This window comes from Schistocerca americana, unplaced genomic scaffold (assembly GCF_021461395.2).
Source record: "Schistocerca americana isolate TAMUIC-IGC-003095 unplaced genomic scaffold, iqSchAmer2.1 HiC_scaffold_332, whole genome shotgun sequence".
In the NCBI taxonomy this organism is placed as follows: domain Eukaryota; kingdom Metazoa; phylum Arthropoda; class Insecta; order Orthoptera; family Acrididae; genus Schistocerca; species Schistocerca americana.
The window spans coordinates 27501-32500 of record NW_025726052.1 but is presented as its reverse complement, the minus strand read 5'-3'; the positions used below and the strand labels follow the sequence as shown (position 1 = coordinate 32500).

Here is a 5000-nt window from a genome sequence, read left to right as displayed (position 1 = left end):
CGCTGATTAGTAATAGATAGAGCCATCAGAATACAGATAATGTATAGACCTGTCCGTATACATGCTGAAAGACTCTGCTCACAATCACACGTCAGCCAGACACTCTTATCACGCACTACACTCTGCCTGTAACAGGCACACAGACAATATGTAAGCACCAGCATGGAACAACACCCAGTGCATCCTCTCTGCCACATTAGACAATCCACACTATCATAACCAGACCGGGAGGTCCACTCGGAAAACAGAATATCCCACCCTTCCGACAACCACCATTGCTCAGCTAAGCCACCAACACCCACACATGTCCCAGACAGGGGTGCACCCAACATCACAATACTGCCTCCTGTCACACCACACAAACAATGGCAGGAATGAAAGACACAGGTCTGCCACAAGCATGGAATCAGAGCGCCGCCTGTTATGAGCCAAAGGTGCACCCTGACGTGGCAAATCAGATGATGCCGCAGTCATTTACTTACGATAATCACAATCAACAAACCGGGCCCCCCCCCCCCCAAGTGCCTTAACCTAACCCGTATTGTACCTTAACCTAACCCGTATTGTACCTTAACCTAACCCGTATTGTACCTTAACCTAACCCGTATTGTACCTTAACCTAACCCGTATTGTACCTTAACCTAACCCGTATTGTACCTTAACCTAACCCGTATTGTACCTTAACCTAACCCATATTGTACCTTAACCTAACCCATATTGTACCTTAACCTAACCCATATTGTACCTTAACCTAACCCATATTGTACCTTAACCTAACCCATATTGTACCTTAACCTAACCCATATTGTACCTTAACCTAACCCATATTGTACCTTAACCTAACCCATATTGTACCTTAACCTAACCCATATTGTACCTTAACCTAACCCATGTTGCGCCTTAACCTAACCCATGTTGCGCCTTAACCTAACCCATGTTGCGCCTTAACCTAACCCATGTTGCGCCTTAACCTAACCCATGTTGCGCCTTAACCTAACCCATGTTGCGCCTTAACCTAACCCATGTTGCGCCTTAACCTAACCCATGTTGCGCCTTAACCTAACCCATGTTGCGCCTTAACCTAACCCATGTTGCGCCTTAACCTAACCCATGTTGCGCCTTAACCTAACCCATGTTGCGCCTTAACCTAACCTATGTTGCGCCTTAACCTAACCTATGTTGCGCCTTAACCTAACCTATGTTGCGCCTTAACCTAACCTATGTTGCGCCTTAACCTAACCTATGTTGCGCCTTAACCTAACCTATGTTGCGCCGTAACCTAACCTATGTTGCGCCATAACCTAACCTATGTTGCGCCTTAACCTAACCTATGTTGCGCCTTAACCTAACCTATGTTGCGCCTTAACCTAACCTATGTTGCGCCTTAACCTAACCTATGTTGCGCCTTAACCTAACCTATGTTGCGCCGTAACCTAACCTATGTTGCGCCTTAACCTAACCTATGTTGCGCCTTAACCTAACCTATGTTGCGCCTTAACCTAACCTATGTTGCGCCTTAACCTAACCTATGTTGCGCCTTAACCTAACCTATGTTGCGCCTTAACCTAACCTATGTTGCGCCTTAACCTAACCTATGTTGCGCCTTAACCTAACCTATGTTGCGCCGTAACCTAACCTATGTTGCGCCTTAACCTAACCTATGTTGCGCCTTAACCTAACCTATGTTGCGCCGTAACCTAACCTATGTTGCGCCTTAACCTAACCTATGTTGCGCCTTAACCTAACCTATGTTGCGCCTTAACCTAACCTATGTTGCGCCTTAACCTAACCTATGTTGCGCCTTAACCTAACCTATGTTGCGCCTTAACCTAACCTATGTTGCGCCTTAACCCAACACACGTTGGGCCTTAACCCAACACACGTTGGGCCTTAACCCAACACACGTTGGGCCTTAACCCAACACACGTTGGGCCTTAACCCAACACACGTTGGGCCTTAACCCAACACACGTTGGGCCTTAACCCAACACACGTTGGGCCTTAACCCAACACACGTTGGGCCTTAACCCAACACACGTTGGGCCTTAACCCAACACACGTTGGGCCTTAACCCAACACACGTTGGGCCTTAACCCAACACACGTTGGGCCTTAACCCAACACACGTTGGGCCTTAACCCAACACACGTTGGGCCTTAACCCAACACACGTTGGGCCTTAACCCAACACACGTTGGGCCTTAACCCAACACACGTTGGGCCTTAACCCAACACACGTTGGGCCTTAACCCAACACACGTTGGGCCTTAACCCAACACACGTTGGGCCTTAACCCAACACACGTTGGGCCTTAACCCAACACACGTTGGGCCTTAACCCAACACACGTTGGGCCTTAACCCAACACACGTTGGGCCTTAACCCAACACACGTTGGGCCTTAACCCAACACACGTTGGGCCTTAACCTGCTCTGTAATTGTCATACGACGCGTTAAATTAGTGTAGTGTTGCCTAACTGCAACCCCCGCAATATAGTTTGCTACTCGCACTGCCCGGTCCCCAGAGTATCGCTTCATGTTAAACACCTTGCAGCTATACACTGTAATGCGGATGGCGGCAGGACGTACATGCTCAATGCCCTTCGCAGTTGTTCATTGGCATTCGCATGGCGAAGCACAGCCTACGTTGTGGTACGGCTTGTGGCAACTGTCCGCTGATGTTGTACGTCCAAATCACACACTGTACCGCACATTGGTCCTCATGTACTGAATGATACATCGTGGTACATGTGTGACCGTACCACGACTGCGCCAACAACGGCGAACCATACGGTCCAAATATTGTGCACTCAGCTACGTGTCGTCTCCCTATAAGAGCTGGATTGCAGTATGGTATGCCGTGGATGGCGATCAGCATGAGCCGTCTGTTGATGTAGTGGCGCGTGTTGTCAGACGTAGTCGTCTCTTCTCACACACCGTGATAGCATGGTGCACTGCGTTCCACATCTGCGACATGCGACAGAGGCCGGTTGACAGTCGTTCGCGCAATGGACATCGCATACGTACGGGGGCCACCTTCCACGTGTTCGCGAAGCGTGCACATGTTGTTGCGTGTATGTGGGCAGACATAGTGTGTCGTGACACCTGACACAGGCATGCAACAATCGTTGAATTTGCAAATGGCGATGGACGTCTACGTTTGCTGGTGACGTTACGCAAATGAAGAACTGGTAAACCGTTGTGGTGCGGTTGTTCTCGCTAGAGGTGAATCAGTGATGGCGACGATCGGTTGAGCTACCAACCGGTTGTTTCAGCGATACCCACCATGCCCACGAACGTGAATGGCATGTGGGTGTGAAGCGATACGCGGCGGTGGCTGGGTGGGACCGTCCCCGGCCGGTGAGGGGGGGCCTTCCGGCGTGCTGGCCGCGCGGTGCGTGGGCGCACGCGCTACAGCCGGCTGGTGGGGGCGGCCAGTGGCAGGCGCGCCGGCCGACGGAGGCGGCAGGCGGCGCAGCTGCGCGCCGGCGCACCCTGCACGCGGCGCCGTGCGGCCAAAGTAGGTCCTCGCGGGCCCGGTGCGAAGCGCGGTGGACATCTGCAGTGTGCTGGTCCGATTGAGGACTGTGTGCGCTGAGGATGCGCCGCCGCCCGGCGCTCGGCGCCGCGACGCCGTCTGCTGCTCGGTCGCCTCTGCGGTTCTCGCAGGTGGATTGTATCGCAGCTGTGCGGACGTGTTGGCGCGTGCGCTGTGCTGGGAGAGTTCGCTTCGGCACCCAAGTGGGGCTTTTGTCCTTCTGTGGCGCTGGCGTTGGAGCTGCCGGCCACCGTAGGTGGCGCGTGTTGTCTCCCGCCGGCAATGCCACGACAGCACGCTCCCGGGCCTCTGTCGGCAGCGGCAAGCTCAGTTGGGAGCACGGGTGGTCGCACCTAAAGCGTCTACTCGCCAAACTCCGGGCGATTGCGCCTCTCTCGAACCCGACCAAGTACTTAGGACGGCGCTGCGCGCCGCCGGGACCTGAGAGGGTTTCGAGGTGTATTGTGCAGGGGAGCTCAGCCTCCTCCTGTTTGCAGAATAATTGAGCGGACGCTTGCGTGTTCGCGCGGGCCCCCGGGACACACTCCCGGGCGGCCGGCTGCTCAGCTCTAGTTGACGCAGCTCCCTGGTTGATCCTGCCAGTAGTCATATGCTTGTCTCAAAGATTAAGCCATGCATGTCTCAGTACAAGCCGCATTAAGGTGAAACCGCGAATGGCTCATTAAATCAGTTATGGTTCCTTAGATCGTACCCACGTTACTTGGATAACTGTGGTAATTCTAGAGCTAATACATGCAAACAGAGTCCCGACCAGAGATGGAAGGGACGCTTTTATTAGATCAAAACCAATCGGTCGGCTCGTCCGGTCCGTTTGCCTTGGTGACTCTGAATAACTTTGGGCTGATCGCACGGTCCTCGTACCGGCGACGCATCTTTCAAATGTCTGCCTTATCAACTGTCGATGGTAGGTTCTGCGCCTACCATGGTTGTAACGGGTAACGGGGAATCAGGGTTCGATTCCGGAGAGGGAGCCTGAGAAACGGCTACCACATCCAAGGAAGGCAGCAGGCGCGCAAATTACCCACTCCCGGCACGGGGAGGTAGTGACGAAAAATAACGATACGGGACTCATCCGAGGCCCCGTAATCGGAATGAGTACACTTTAAATCCTTTAACGAGTATCTATTGGAGGGCAAGTCTGGTGCCAGCAGCCGCGGTAATTCCAGCTCCAATAGCGTATATTAAAGTTGTTGCGGTTAAAAAGCTCGTAGTTGGATTTGTGTCCCACGCTGTTGGTTCACCGCCCGTCGGTGTTTAACTGGCATGTATCGTGGGACGTCCTGCCGGTGGGGCGAGCTGAAGGCGTGCGACGCGCCTCGTGCGTGCTCGTGCGTCCCGAGGCGGACCCCGTTGCAATCCTACCAGGGTGCTCTTGAGTGAGTGTCTCGGTGGGCCGGCACGTTTACTTTGAACAAATTAGAGTGCTTAAAGCAGGCAAGCCCGCC

The 5000-nt window shown here is 53.2% G+C and overlaps 1 non-coding gene across 1 annotated transcript in view; it reads left to right on the top strand.

Moving 5' to 3' along the window:
• Window positions 1-4117: 4117 nt before the first annotated feature.
• LOC124580530 overlaps window positions 4118-5000 on the top strand; it is a 1910-nt gene continuing 1027 nt past the window's right edge. Inside the window, exon 1 of the ribosomal RNA XR_006973163.1 lies at window positions 4118-5000. This exon is cut by the window's right edge and continues 1027 nt beyond it. This is a non-coding gene — a ribosomal RNA (small subunit ribosomal RNA).